Here is a 17,019-nt window from a genome sequence, read left to right as displayed (position 1 = left end):
ATATATTCAGAGCACTAAACGAGAAAAATATGCAGCCAAGAATACTACATCCAGCTAGGCTGTCATTGAAAATAGAAGGAGAGATCAAAAGCTTCCAGGACAAAAAAAAAAAAAAACTAAAGGAATTTGCAAACACAAAACCAGCCCTACAAGAAATATTGAAAGGGGTCCTCTAAGCAAAGAGAGAGCCTAAAAGCAACATAGACCAGAAAGGAACACAGACAATATACAGTAACAGTCATCTTACAGGCAATACAATGGCACTAAATTCCTATCTTTCAATAGTTACCCTGAATGTAAATGGGCTAAATGCCCCAATCAAATGACACAGGCTATCAGATTGGATTAAAAAACAAGACCCATCGATATGCTGTCTGCAAGAGCCTCATTTTAGACCCAAAGACACCCACAGATTGAAAGTGAAGGGGTGGAAAACCATTTACCATGCTAATGGACACCAAAAGAAAGCTGGTGTGGCAATCCTTATATCAGACAAATTAGATTTTAAACCAAAGACTATAATAAGAGATGAGGAAGGACACTATATCATACTTAAAGGGTTTATCCAACAAGAAGATCTAACAATTGTAAATATCTATGCCCATAACATGGGAGCAGGCAATTATATAAGCCATTTAATAACAAAAGCAAAGAAACACATCAACAACAATACAATAATAGTGGGGGACTTTAACACCCCCCTCACTGAAATAGACAGATCATCTAAGCAAAAGATCAACAAGGAAATAAAGACTTTCAATGACACACTGGACCAAATGGACTTCATAGATATATTCAGAACATTCCATCCCAAAGAATGCTCATGGAACATTCTCCAGAATCGATCACATCCTAGGTCACAAATCAGGTCTCAACATGTACCAAAAGATTGGGATCATTCCCTGCATATTTTTGGACCACAGTGCTTTGAAACTGGAACTCAGTCACAAGAGGAACATTGGAAAGAACTCAAATACATGGAGGCTAAAGAGCATCTTACTAAAGAATGAATGGGTCAACCAGGAAATTAAAGAAGAATTAAAAAAATTCATGGAAACCAATGAAAATGAAAACAACTGTTCAAAATCTTTGGGATACAGCAAAGGTAGTCCTAAGAGGAAAAGATATAGCAATACAAGCCTTTCTCAAGAAACAGGAAAGGTCTCAAATACACAACCTAACCCTACACTTAAAGGAGCTGGAGAAAGAAAAGCAAATAAAGCCTAAACCCAGCAAGAGAAGAGATATAATAAAGATCCCAGAGCAGAAATCAAGAAATAGAAACCCAAAGAACAGTAGAACAGATCAACAAAACTAGGAGCTAGTTCTTTGAAAGAATTAACAAGATTGATAAACTCCTGGCCAGACTTATCAAAAAGAAAAGAGAAATGACCCAAATCAACAAAATCATGAATGAAAGAGGAGAGATCACAACCAACACCAACGAAATACAAACAATTTTAAGAACATGTTATGAGCAACTATATGCCAGCAAATTAGATAATCTGGAAGAACTGGATGCATTCCTAGAGATGTATCAACTACCAAAACTGAACCAGGAAGAAATTGAAAACCTGAACAGACCTGTAACCACTAAGGAAATTAAAGCAGTAATCAAAAATCTACCAACAAACAAAAGCCCAGGGCCAGATGGCTTCCCAGGGGAATTCTACCAAGCATTTAAAGAAGAATTAATACCTATTCTTCTGAAAACTGTTCCAAAAAATACTAATGAAAGGAAAACTTCCAAACGCATTTTATAAGGCCAGCATTACCTTGATCCCAAAACCAGACAAAGACCCCATCAAAAAGGAGAATTACAGACCAATATCCTTGATGAACATGGATGCAAAAATTCTCACCAAAATACTAGCCAATAGAATCCAACAGTACATTAAAATGTTTATTCACCATGACCAAGTGGGATTTATCCCTGGGCTGCAAGGTTGGTTCAACATCCGCAAATCAATCAGTGTGATACAATACATTAACAAAAGAAAGAACAAGAATCATATGATCCTCTCAATAGATGCAGAAAAAGCATTTGACAAAGTACAGCATCCTTTCTTGATCAAAACTCTTCAGAGTGTAGGGATAGAAGGTACATACCTCAATATCATAAAAGCCATCTATGAAAAACCTACAGCAAATATCATTCTCATTGGGGAAAAACTGAGAGTTTTTCCCCTAAGTTCAGGAACGTGGCAGGCATGTTCACATCACCACTGCTATTCAACATAGTATTAGAGGTCCTAGCCACAGCAAGCAGACAACAAAAAGAAATAGAAGGCATCCAAATCAGCAACAAAGAAGTCAAACTCTCACTCCGTGCAGATGATATGATACTTTATGTGGAAAACCCAAAAGACTCCACCCCAAAACTGCTAGAACTCATACAGGAATTCAGTAAAGTGGGAGGATATAAAATCAATGCACAGAAATCAGTGGCATTCCTATACACCAACAAAAAGAAGAAAGAGAAATTAAGGAGTCGATCCCATTTACAATTGCACCCAAAACCATAAGATACCTAGGAAGAAATCTAACCAAAGAGGCAAAGGATCTGTACTCAGAAAACTATAAAATACTCATGAAAGAAATTGAAGAAGACACAAAGAAATGGAAAAACGTTCCATGCTCATGGATTGGAAGAACAAATATTGTGAGGATGTCAATGCTACCTAGAGCAATCTACACATTCAATGCAATCCCCGTCAAAATAGCATCCACTTTTTTCAAAGAAATGGAACAAATAATCCTAAAATTTGTATGGAACCAGAAAAGACCCCGCATAGCCAGAGGAATGTTGAAAAAGAAAAGCAAAGCTGGTGGCCTCACAATTCCGGACTTCCAGCTCTATTACAAAGCTGTCATCATCAAGACAGTATGGTACTGGCACAAAAATAGACACATAGATCAATGGAACAGAATAGAGAGCCCAGAAATGGACCCTCAACTCTATGGTCAACTAATCTTCGACAAAGCAGGAAAGAATGTCCAATGGAAAAAAGACAGTCTCTTCAACAAATGGTGTTGGGAAAATTGGACAGCCACATGCAGAAGAATGAAACTGGACCATTTCCTTACACCACACACAGAAATAGACTCAAAATGGTTGAAAGACCTCAATGTGAGACAGGAATCCATCAAAATACTAAAGGAGAACACAGGCAGCAACGTCTTCGACCTCAGCCTCAGCAACTTCTTCCTAGAAACATCGCCAAAGGCAAGGGAAGCAAGGGCAAAAATGAATTATTGGGCCTTCATCAAGATAAAAAGCTTTTGCACAGCAAAGGAAACAGTCAACAAAACCAAAAGACAACCGACAGAATGGGAGAAGATATTTGCAAATGACATATCAGATAAAGGGCTAGTATCCAAAATCTATAAAGTACTTCTTAAACTCAACACCCAAAGAACAAATGATCCAATCAAGAAATTGGCAGAAGACATGAACAGACATTTTTCCAAAGAAGACATCCAAATGGCCAACAGACACATGAAAAATGCTCAACATCGCTCAGCCTCAGGGAAATTCAAATAAAAACCTCAATGAGATACCACCTCACACCAGTCAGAATGGCTACAATTAACAAGTCAGGAAACGACAGATGTTGGCGGGGATGCGGAGAAAGGGCAACCCTCCTACACTGCTGGTGGGAATGCAAGCTGGTGCAACCACTCTGGAAAACAGTATAGAGGTTCCTCAAAAAGTTGAAAATAGAGCTACCATATGATCCAGCAATTGCACTACTGGGTATTTACCCCAAAGATACAAATGTAGGGATCCAAAGGGGCACGTGCACTCCAATGTGTATAGCAACAATGTCCACAATAGCCAAACTGTGGAAAGAGCCAAGATGTCCATTGACAGATGAATGGATAAAGAAGAAGTGGTATACATACACAATGGAATATTATGCAGCCATTAAAAGGAATGGGATCTTGCAATTTGCAACAACGTGAATGGAAGTGGAGGGTGTTATGCTGAGCGAAATAAGTCAATCAGAGAAAGACATGTATCATATGACCTCACTGATATGAGGAATTCTTAATCTCAGGAAACAAAATGAGGGTTGCTGTAGGGGGGGGGTGGTAGGGTTGGGGTGGCTGGGTGATAGACATTGGGGACAGTGTGTGCTATGGTGAGCACTGTGAATTGTGCAAGACTGTTGAATCACAGATCTGTCAGTTATGCAGGACATGAAACTCCACTATAGTTTTTAACTGCCCTAATGATTTACAAGAAAAGCACAATCTTTTAATTTTTAAAATTTTATTTATTTATCTGAGAGGTAGAGAGAGAGAGCACTCAAGCATTCAAGCAATGAGAACCCAAGAGCAGGGGAAGGGAGAAGCAGATTCCCCACTGAGCAGGGATCCCAATGTGGGGCTCCATCCCAGGACCTTGAAATCAAGACCTGAGCCAAAGGCAGATGCTTAATCGACTGAGTCACCCAGGCACCCCAGAAAAGCACAATCTTAATAATAGACCTCCAGGAACCTATAGACTCAATTTCCTGGAGGCTTAAAGTCACCTTCACCTCTATAGGATAGAAAACCCTATATAATCAATCACTCCTCATAATCTCAATGCAGCTCTTTATGCCCATGTGTCTTGTCCTTGTGCTATAATAAAAACACCTCTTTGCAATGAGAATGTCTCAAGAATTCTCTCTTGACCATTGCATTCAATGATCCTGCACCACACCCATCTTCAAACTCCAGAGTCTGTTCAGCTATGATATGAGAGTGTGCATCTTCCCCATACTCAATGTACTAAGTCTGTTTTCTCCTTTCTGTATTGCTTCTTATGTTTACAGAATAAACATTTGGTCTTAAAATGAATCTTTGTTGGGGGTGGAGGGGTGGCATAGAATTTCATTTATTTAATGGATATTTTTCAGATGTGTTCCTTAAATAATAGATAAAGCAGAGAAGAGCCAAGGATGCTACAGTAAAGGTATTAAGTCCAGATGTTTGGGTTCTTTCTGTCTTTTTTGAGTACTTTTCTGTCAGGGTATTTCTTTATTTACAAAAATCTTAACCGCATTGTTTATAGGCATAGTTTGAACATCGGTATTTAAAAGATTATATAATTTCTTGGCTTAAAAGTAAAGGATATTAACCACCTTATTACGCCTAGTAGGATTTAACCCTAAGCAATAGAGCAAATTTGTTATATATAACACCTGGTAGATATATTGTGTCTGTAATCTTGTTGGGAATTTTTTATTCCCAAGTTATGTGGACATTTGTTTATTATACACTTTATGCAGAAATGTAATGGAAAGAACATCAAGCTGAAAGTGAGACAACCCTGTGTTCTAATTCTTCTAGGTCTGTAACAATCCTCTGGCTTTTAGGTGAGTTACTTCATTTTGTACTATGAATGATATATCTGCAAAGCATGAAGTTAACTCTTTGTCCCTAGGTTGGGTTGTGAAGAAAAATGAGGTAATATTTGTGCAAGTTTTGTAAGTTCAGAGGAAGACAGACAAACTACTAATAGTAACTTCTCACATTAATGTAGTGATTTAAGCATAAGGTTGAGGCCTTTGATATTTGAAATAAAAGAAAATGTAGAGAAATAGCTGGTTAGCATGAACTTAAAGCTCTTTATCACTTACCTGGACATTATTAATATAGGCTTTCACAATATTATAATTTAATATTATACCCAGCTCTTATTGAGGGTATATTTTAAAAACAGCCAGTGGAAAAATTCTTCTGTAAGAACACTGCCTCTTAGGTTCAATGTTTCTTATATACAGAGCTTCATGAAAAATTCCTCTAACCATTTAGTTTCAGGTAAAAGCAAAAAAGAAAAAAATGTATCCAGATGAATTGGTATTTTTAATCAAACAATAACCACTACATAATTAATCATATTTCCAATTTTGCCTTGACTATCTGGAAACTCACAGTTAAATATAATGATGAATTGCAGTAATTAACTTCAGTGTAGCTTTCCTTATATAATTATCTTCTTTCTTCAACTTTACAGTCCTTTTATATAGGTGCCATGCACAGTAAACTGCTTCAAATATTTCATTTTTAAAAATAGGCAGGTGGATAAATAATATTTCTTTATAAATGTAGTCTCTCATTTGTGGTCACTTATTAGCAAAGCTTAGGAATTTGGTTTGATTCCTGTGTAGGCAATTGAATATTGCTCTACTTGAAAACATTCTGCATTAACCCTAACTCTGGATGATTGTATGCAAACCTTTGGCTATAAGGAGAAACTGAGAAAAAATGGGGACCAATTAGAGATAAGCCTTTACTGATAGCATATGCTTTGAGCTATTTTTATATTATCAATGATAGTATAATATAATCAACTTTGTTTATTTTTTATCTTTTATAATCAAATTTAGAAATGAACAATAGCAATATTTTATTATTCATACACATACAGAAGAATCATATTTTGCCCTTCTTTCCTGAGTAATGCTCATGGAACATTAAGATACAAAAGTCCATTTCCCATCCCATTCCATAATGGCATTGGAGTAGTAGAATAAAAGTGTGTGCTATGTTTAGGCAAATGGGTCAGACATAGATTATTTTATGGTCCTTCATGAACCAAGAGCATCAGAATATATCAATATATTACTTTGTGTCCATGAAAGTGATGAATTTGGTAGACTCCCAGAAGACAGTGACAGTTTCAAAAGTAATGCTGGTGGGCTGTGAAGGCAATGAGTTTTAAAGCTTGCTAAAGAAGGCTTTGAATTTCATATTTAGATGCAGGACAGTGAGCAAAAGTTTGCGAGAAAGGGTCTAGCAAAGCCTGGTTAGAGCTTGCTGTTGAGATCAATCTTGGACTAAATTTCTAAAAGAAATGAACCTCTTCTTCAATAGGGAAGAGGTTACTCCCGTACGGCAAGCTCTGGCTTCCAAAACGGAGATACTCCTTTAAACCTAAAAAAAGGCATGCTCATGAAGAGCCACCTGAGGTATTGCAGAAAGACTTAATGAACCACATAGCAAGGCAAGGATGAGAAGAGGAATCTTTTTAATACAGTCACTAAGGGATTGAATAAATGCAAACATTCTTCTTTTTGCATTCCCATATTTCTAGGACTGTCTTACCATTAAAGAAAACCTATAGCTGGCAATGTAGACTGAAAAATAACCACTAATCTCCTAAGAGTCTAACCTCATTCAGCAATAATTTCCCTTCTTGAAACAGATTACCAGGGCCAGGAGACTAGACAATACTTCTGAGAAAGAATAGGGCATGGCAGGAGATTCAGGGTGGAGAACCAGCCCACACATCCTACAGCTTCTAAGCTAAGTTGCTTATTCTTGCTCTTTTGGGTGAGCTCTTTCAAAAGTGTATTCCAGCTCAGAGGTGGCTCTGACTGTATAAGAGACTGAAATCCCCAGAGTAGGAGTGGAAGGAAATCCAGTGTTGAGAGAAGGAAACCTTTTGGGAAATATTGGCATTCTGTAGAAAGAAATTCAGGACAGAGACTTAGTCTCCACCTTCTTTGGGTATAGACTGTATGTGTTTTTATGTATAGGCAGGAACATCTAGATGGGAAATAAACCTTCTTCATGGAGAAGAATAAGAAGAAGAAGGAATAAAGAGTATTTTGAAATATTAACTGGAAAGTTTATTTCCCTTCATGCTTGCTTGTTCTTATGCCTTTTCTTTTCACCACTAATCCCGCCCACCAGAAGCTATCATAAGCATAGAAAACAGGGTAAAAGTGATAACACTGGGGTCAAGCAAGACTTCTTGCTCTTGAAAGTAGGTAAGATTTCACTGAGGGGGAAAAGAAAGCTAGAGGCAAAAACCTTTAAAGAGAATCTGTGGATAGAGATTTAGACCCACTACACATTCATGTAGATATATAAGTGCATATAATTCAAGGATGTCCCAATTTTAGCATTGCATTTTGAATTATTAATGATTCAAATTAAGACCTATATTTCATGAATCTTCAATTTCCTGATACTATTAATTCTTTACATAGGGTAAAAATAGGGAGCAATTTCAAGGGTTGTTAGAAGAAATCAACAAGGTAGAATATAGAGTTTCAATGAAAATAAATTACTAAGAATAGCTATATTTTGAGTATTTGCAGTGTATACTAGGTTCTATGGGAGAGGAAAAAAAAGATGTGATATATAGAATCTATATAGAGTTAATGGAACTTTAATTTTATTCAGGATCTAAAATTGAATATGAGTGTGTATAACATTACTAAATCATATGTGACTACATATGTTACAGGGACAGCCTGATTCAAATGGTCTAAATTCTCTAGGAGGCCAAAGCAGGAATGGCTCATTGTTAATGAGAATGATTATACAGTTGACCATTGAACAACATAGGTTTGAAACATTTTTTGATAAATACAGTATAGTACTATAAATATATTTTCTCTTCCTTATGATTTTCTTCATAACATTTTCTCTTCTCCAGCTTACTTTATTGTAAGAATACAGTATAAAATATAGATAACATACAAAATATGTGTTAGTCAACTGTTTATGTTATTGGTAAGGCCAATAGGCTTGGTAAGGTCAACAATAGGTTATTCGTAGTTAGGTTTGGGGGAGTCAAAATTTATCTGTGGATTTTTGACCTTATGGTGGATGAGCACCACATTGTTCAAGAACCAACTGTAATTACCTCTTTGCATGGTCTTTGGAATCAAATATATCTCATATTAATCTTGGCTCTGCTATGTAGTATTAAATAACCCCTTTGAACCTCATTTTTATCATTTGTAAAATGGAGATTATAATAGTGCTTACTTCATTGGGTTATTGTAAGAATTTAATGAGATAATGCATGATAAACACCAAGCACAGTGATTGGCACATAATAACCATTCATTAAATATAGATATTAAGAAGAAGGTAGGATATGAGACAGTTTGTGGAAGAGTTCAATAGGTAAAAAGGATTTGGGATGGTATCCCATATCAAGAAGTAGATGAGCTATGTCATAGAGGTAGGAATGACTTGCTTAGGGGGCAATGGCAAGAATCTGGCAGAACTAGAACATTCTCTCAGGAGAATTAGATTTTGAAAGTACATTGGGTGATGACTAACATAACATAATAAAATTAAAAAAAAAAAAGAAAGTACATTGGGATGTCACAGTAAGGGACTATGGTAAGGTTCCCTGAGATTTGGGGGAAAAGATCAAGAAAAACTTACCATTTGAATATGAAACTAAGTCAGATCACATGTTGATGGGATTATTTATAGATTTGATCTACAAAATACCATGTGTTGCTTAAGAGTCTTAGAAAATATAGTGGTATAGATGCGTCTGGGTGGCTCAGTCAGTTAAGCGGCTGCCTCTGGCTCAGGTCATGATCCCAGAATCCCAGGACTGAGCCTTGCACTGGGCTCCCTGCTCAGCAGGGAGTCTGCTTCTCCCTATGCCCCTCACTCCACTCATGCTCTCTCTCTCAAATAAATTAAAAAAAAAAAGAAAATACAGTGGTCTAATCAATATCTTCCCTCCAGTTTCTCTCTGCCAAATCAAGGTGATCAGGGCATACCTTTAGATTGAATTTGTAACTAAAGAAATCTACATTCTAATTAATGATATTGTTTTCTTTATGAAAGGACAGAAGTGTGAAGATCTGCATGAGGTCACTCCCAAATTCTAGAAGAATAGTGAGAAGCCATGGAAAGTTTGATAATAGAAGTATTACATAATCAAATAACTGTTTGGAAAGTAATCTGGGAGAGGTAGAAATAATAGACTGGAGAAGTAAAAATTAGAGGCAAAGAGATAAATTAGAAGGAAATGATTCTTAACATTCATCTTAAATGGCTCAGTTTGCAAATACACTTTGACATATAATTTCTTCTGAATAATGCTGTAAAATATAACTTAATAGTTTAATGACCAATTTAGAACTTATTGATTCTATAGATATAGGTTTAAGTAATTTGTAAAAATTTGTTTTTTCTGGTTAAGGACCACCAATTTATTTTTTAATTTTTTGAATGAAATAAAATGTGCATATTCAGTTGAAAAATAATACTAAAACCAATTCCCATGTACCTGCAATTCAGTTTAAGACCTAGATTATACCAGAATTTTAGAGGCCCCTAATATACCCTCTGCCATAATTCTATCCCTCTCCTAGAGGTAACCACTACCTTGATCAATACAAATTCTCTTGATTATAATTATTGTTTATCACCTCTGTATGTATGCATAAACAATATGTTACTTTTCCTATTTCAGTACTTTGTATAAATGGAATTATACTCTTCTGTGATTTGCTTCATTAGCTCAACATTATAATTTGTAGATTCATCAACATTAATGTATATAGCTGTGGTTCATTCCTTTTTACTGCTGTATACTATGTCACTATATGACTACACCATAATTTAGTTACCTAGTCTAATATGGCTAGATATTTGGCTATTTCAAGTATTTTTTTCCTATTATGATATAATTGTGTACCAGCTTTATTTTATGTGCCTTTCTACAGATCTGATAGCCCCTCCCTCCCACCCAACCCTTTCCCACTTCCAAGCCTCCCTAGTAACCATTCATACTATTTCTGTGGTCATCAAGCCCAGGAGCTGTTTTTATCACAGATTAATAAGTACACATGGCAATAACTAGCAAGAAGAGATTATTGTGTCATGCACCATCTGGACTAGACCATGAGGCCTCTGGCTTCCACCCTGGAGGAACCAGTTGACACAACATGGAGATGAGGGAAGCCAGTTTCATGCAGAGCAGTCTTTGGCCAGGATGAGAAGGAAGAGAGGAAGGAAGTAGCAGATAAATTGATCTTTTGTGCTCCCTCCCCCAACAGACTGTTTTAAGATGAAGTCATTTCATATAGCCTCTTTGAAGACATTGTGTGAGATGGCACTATTTATTATGGTTGGCATGCTCATGAACACATTTGCCCTCCCATTCTTCCTACCTCACTTTACTTTTAAAAACATTTTTTGTGCATAACACCCAGTGCTCCATGCAGAACATGCCCTCTTTAATACCCACCACCAGGTTAACCCATCCTCCCACCCCCCTCCCCTCTAGAACCCTCAGTTTGTTTTTTAGAGTCCATTGTCTCTCATGGTTCATCTCCCCCTCCAATTCCTCCCCCTTCATTCTTCCCCTCCTGCTATCTTCTTCTTTTTTTTTCTTAACATATATTGCATTATTTGTTTCAGAGGTACAGATCTGTGATTCAACAGTCTTGCACAATTCACAGCACTCACCTAGTCTCTCATGGTTCGACTGTGGACGCTGAGAAACAAACTGAGGGTTCTAGAGGGGAGGGGAGTGTGGGGATGGAGTTAGCCTGGTGATGGGTATTAAAGAGAGCACGTATTGAATGGAGCACTGGGTGTTATATGCCAACAATGAATCATGGAACACTACACCAAAAACTAATGATGTAATGTATGGTGATTAACATAACATAATAAAAAAAAAGACAGAGATTACCTGAATACAATAAATTATGGTTGTTTGGGAAAAAAATGTAATTGACATTTGTATATTGATCTTGCATTTAGCCATTTTACTAAGACTTCAGTATTTCTAATATTTTGTCTGTAGATCTTCATATATAAAAAGTCATGTGTGACTAAATAAAGTATTGTTTATTCCTAAAAAAACCCCCCCAAAACAAAAAAAACCATTTTATGGCTTATTTTAAATATTTTTTCCTCACTGCCATTTCCCTCTCATTGCATTCCCCAATAAAGCCTGAGCACAAAAAATTTTGCCTCAGGTTCCATTTTCTAGGGGGTCTGGCATAAGACAGCTATAGTCGGCATTCCAAAACTCTTTCTTTTTCCTTTCTTTTTTTCTTTCTCTTTCTTTCTTTCTTTCTTTCTTTCTTTCTTTCTTTCTTTCTTTCTTCCATTCTTTTTCTTTCATTCATTCTTTCTTTCTTCTTTCTCTTTCTTTCTTTCTTTTTCTTTCTTTCTTTCTTCTTTCTTCTTTCTCTTTCCTTCTCTCTCTCTCTTTCTTTCTTTATTTGCACATGTGCAAAGAGTTTCTTCAGAATATGTACCTAGGAGTAGAATTGCTTACTTGTAGCTGCATAGTTGTAGAATTGCTGAATTGTAGTAAATGCTCAGATTTACTAAGCAATGCCAAACTGTTTTCCAAAGTGGTTTTTATTCATGTACACTTTCATTAACCATGTATGGGAGTTCCTGTTGCTTTACAACTTCTCCAAAACTTGGTGTTGTCTATGCTTTTAACACTTCTTTTTCTTAAAAAAATATTTTATTTATTTGAGAAAGAGATAGTGAGAGAGTGAGTGAGCGAGTACGAGCAGGATGGCGAGGGGCAGTCTGGCTAGGAGTTTATCAAACATTTTTTTTAAAGATTTTATTTATTTATTTGACAGAGAGAGACACAGAAAGAGAGGAAACACAAACAGGGGGAGTGGGAGAAGGAGAAGCGGGCTTCCCGCTGAGTGGGGAGCCCTATGTGGGTTCGATCCCAGGACCCAGGGACCATGACCTGAGCTGAAGGCAGATGCTTTTTTTTAAAGTTATTGTTATGTTAATCACCATACATTACATCATTAGTTTTTGATGTAGTGTTCCAAGATTCATTGTTTCTGCATAACACCCAGTGCTCCATGCAGAACGTGCCCTCTTTAATACCCATCACCAGGCTAACCCATCCTCCCACCCCCCTCCCCTCAGTTTGTTTGAGTCCATCATCTCTCATGGTTCATCTCCCCCTCCGATTTCCCCCCCTTCATTCTTCCCCTCCTGCTATCTTCTTTTTTTTTAATTTTCTTAACATATAATGTATTATTTGTTTCAGAGGTACAGATCTGTGATTCAACAGTCTTGCACAATTCACAGTGCTCACCATAGCACACACCCTCCCCAGTGTCTATGACCCAGCCAACCCATCCCTCCCACCCAAACCCCCACTCCAGCAACCCTCAGTTTATTTCCTGAGATTAAGAATTCCTCATATCAGTGAGGTCATATGATACACGTCTTTCTCTGATTGACTTATTTTGCTCAGCATAATACCCTCCAGTTCCATCCACGTCATTGCAAATGGCAAGATTTCATCCCTTTTGATGGCTGCATAATATTCCATTGTATATATATACACCACATCTTCCTTATCCATTCATCTGTCGATGGACATCTTGGCTCTTTCCACAGTTTGGCTATTGTGGACATTGCTGCTATAAACATTGGGGTGCATGTACCTCTTCGGATCCTACATTTGTATCTTTGGGGTAAATACCCAGTAGTGCAATTGCTGGATCATATGGTAGCTCTATCTTCCATTTATTGAAGAACCTCCATACTGTTTCCCAGAGTGGTTGCACCAGCTTGCATTTCCACCAACAGTGTAGGAGGGTTCCCCTTTCTCTGCATCCCTGCCAACATCTGTCCTTTCCTGACTTGTTAATTGTAGCCATTCTGACTGGTGTGAGGTGGTATCTCATTGAGGTTTTGATTTGGATTTCCCTGAGGCTGAGTGATGTTGAGCATTTTTCATGTGTCTGTTGGCCATTTGGATGTCTTCTTTGGAAAAATGTCTGTTCATGTCTTCTGCCAATTTCTTAATTGGATTATTTGTTCTTTGGGTGTTGAGTTTGATAAGTTCTTTATAGATTTTGGATACTAGCCCTTTATCTGATATGTCATTTGCAAATATCTTCTCCCATTCTGTCACTTGTCTTTTGGTTTTGTTGACTGTTTCTTTGGCTGTGCAAAAGCTTTTTTTCTTGATGAAGTCCCAATAGTTCATTTTTGCCCTTGCTTCCCTTGCCTTTGGCGATGTTTCTAGGAAGAAGTTGCTGAGGCTGAGGTCGAAGAGGTTGCTGCCTGTGTTCTCCTTTAGGATTTTGATGGATTCCTGTCTCACATTGAGGTCTTTCAACCATTTTGAGTCTATTTCTGTGTGTGGTGTAAGGAAATGGTCCAGTTTCATTCTTCTGCATATGGCTGTCCAATTTTCCCAACACCATTTGTTGAAGAGACTGTCTTTTTTCCACTGGACATTCTTTCCTGCTTTGTCAAAGATTAGTTGATTGTAGAGTTGAGGGTCCATTTCTGGGCTCTCTATTCTGTTCCATTGATCTCTGTGTCTGTTTTTATGCCAGTACCATACTGTCTTGATGATGACAGCTTTGTAATAGAGCTGGAAGTCCGGAATTGTGAGGCCACCAGCCTTGCTTTTCTTTTTCAACATTTCTCTGGCTATTCGGGGTCTTTTCTGGTTCCATACAAATTTTAGGATTATTTGTTCCATTTCTTTGAAAAAAGTGGATGGTATTTTGATGGGGATTGCATTGAATGTGTAGATTGCTCTAGGTAGCATTGACATCCTCACAATATTTGTTCTTCCAATCCATGAGCATGGAACGTTTTTCCATTTCTTTGTGTCTTCCTCAATTTCTTTCATGAGTATTTTCTAGTTTTCTGAGTACAGATCCTTTGCCTCTTTGATTAGATTTATTCCCAGGTATCTTATGGTTTTGGATGCAATTGTAAATGGGATCGATTCCTTAATTTCTCTTTCTTCCATCTTGTTGTTGGTGTACAGGAAGGCCACTGATTTCTGTGCATTGATTTTATATCCTGCCACTTTACTGAATTCCTGTATGAGTTCTAGCAGTTTTGGGGTGGAGTCTTTTGGGTTTTCCACATAAAGTATCATATCATCTGCACGGAGTGAGAGTTTGACTTCTTTGCTGATTTGGATGCTTTTGATTTCTTTTTGTTGTCTAATTGCTGTGGCTAGGACTTCTAATATATTTTGAATAGCAGTGGTGATAGTGGACATCCCTGCTGTGTTCCTGACCTTAGGGGGAAAGCTCTCAGTTTTTCTCCATTGAGAATAATATTTGCTGTAGGTTTTTCATAGATGGCTTTTATGATATTGAGGTATGTACACTCGATCCCTATACTCTAAAGGGTTTTGATCAAGAAAGGATGTTGTACTTTGTCAAATGCTTTTTCTGCATCTATTGAGAGGATCATATGATTCTTGTTCTTTCTTTTGTTAATGTATTGTATCACGCTGATTGATTTGCGGATGTTGAACCAACCTTGCAGCCCAGGGATAAATCCCACTTGGTCGTGGTGAATAATCCTTTTAATGTACTGTTGGATCCTATTGGCTAGTATTTTGGTGAGAATTTTTGCATCCATGTTCATCAAGGATTTTGGTCTGTAATTCTCCTTTTTGATGGGGTCTTTGTCTGGTTTGGGGATCAAGGTAATGGTGGCCTCCTAAAACGAGTTTGGAAGTTTTCTTTCCATTTCTATTTTTTGGAACAGTTTCAGAAGAATAGGTATTAATTCTTCTTGAAATGTTTGGTAAAATTCCCCTGGGAAGCCATCTGGCCCTGGGCTTTTGTTTGTTGGTAGATTTTTGATGACTGCTTCAATTTCCTTAATGGTTATAGGTCTGTTCAGGTTTTCAATTTCTTCCTGGTTCAGTTTTTGTAGTTGATACATCTCTAGGAATGCATCCATTTCTTCCAGGTTATCTAATTTGCTGGCATATAGTTGCTCATAATATGTTCTTATGATTGTTTGTATTTCTTTGGTGTTGGTTGTGATCTCTCCTCTTTCATTCATGATTTTGTTGATTTGGGTCATTTCTCTTTTCTTTTTGATAAGTCTGGCCAGGGGTTTATCAATCTTGTTAATTCTTTCAAAGAACCAGCTCCTAGTTTCGTTGATCTGTTCTACTGTTCTTTTGGTTTCTATTTCATTGATTTCTGCTCTGATCTTTATTATGTCTCTTCTGCTGGCTGGGTTTAGGCTTTATTTGCTGTTCTTTCTCCAGCTCCTTTAGGTGTAGGGTTAGGTTGTGTACTTGAGACCTTTCTTGTTTCTTGAGAAAGGCTTGTATTGCTATACATTTGCCTATTAGGACTGCTTTTGCTGCATCCCAAAGATTTTGAACAGTTGTTTTCTTTTTCATTGGTTTCCATGAATATTTTTAATTCTTCTTTAATTTCCTGGTTGACCCATTCATTCTTCAGTAGGATGCTCTTTAGCCTCCATGTATTTGAGTTCTTTCCAACTTTCCTCTTGTGATTGTGTTCTAGTTTCAAAGCATTGTGGTATGAAAATAGGCAGGGAATGATCCCAATCTTTTGGTACCAGTTGAGACCTGATTTACGACCTAGGATGTGATCTATTCTGGAGAATGTTCCATGGGCACTAGAGAAGAATGTGTATTCTGTTGCTTTGGGATGGAATGTTCTGAATATGTCTGTGAAGTCCATTTGCTCTAGTGTGTCATTTAAAATCTTTATTTCCCTGTTGATCTTTTGGTTAGATGATCTGTCCATTTCAGTGGGTGGGTGATGTTAAAGTCCCCCACTATTATTGTATTGTTGTCAATGTGTTTCTTTGCTTTTGTTATTAATTGCCTTATATAATTGGCTGCTCCCATGTTAGGGGCATAGATATTTACAATTGTTAGGTCTTCTTGTTGGATAGACCCTTTAAGTAGGATACAGTGTCCTTCCTCATCTCTTATTACAGTCTTTGGTTTAAAATCTAATTTGTCTGATATAAGGATTGCCACCCCAGCTTTCTTTTGGTGTCCATTAGCATGGTAAATGGTTTTCCACCCCCTTACTTTCAATCTGGGGGTGTCTTTGGGTCTAAAATGAGGCTCTTGCAGACAGCATATTGGTCGGTCTTGTTTTTTAATCCAATCTGATAGCCTGTGTCTTTTGATTGGGGCATTTAGTCCATTTACATTCAGGGTAACTATTGAAAGATAGGAATTTAGTGCCATTGTATTGCCTGTAAGGTGACTGTTACTGTATATTGTCTGTGTTCCTTTCTGATCTATGTTGCTTTTAGGCTCTCTCTTTGCTTAGAGGATCCCTTTCAAGATTTCTTGTAGAGCTGGTTTTGTGTTTGCAAATTCCTTTAGTTTTTGTTTATCCTGGAAGCTTTTTATCTCTCCTTCTATTTTCAATGACAGCCTAGCTGGATATAGTATTCTTGGCTGCATATTTTTCTCGTTTAGTGCTCTGAATATAT

Source organism: Neomonachus schauinslandi, chromosome X (assembly GCF_002201575.2).
Source record: "Neomonachus schauinslandi chromosome X, ASM220157v2, whole genome shotgun sequence".
Taxonomy (NCBI): Eukaryota; Metazoa; Chordata; class Mammalia; order Carnivora; family Phocidae; genus Neomonachus; species Neomonachus schauinslandi.
This window is presented reverse-complemented; position numbering follows the sequence as displayed.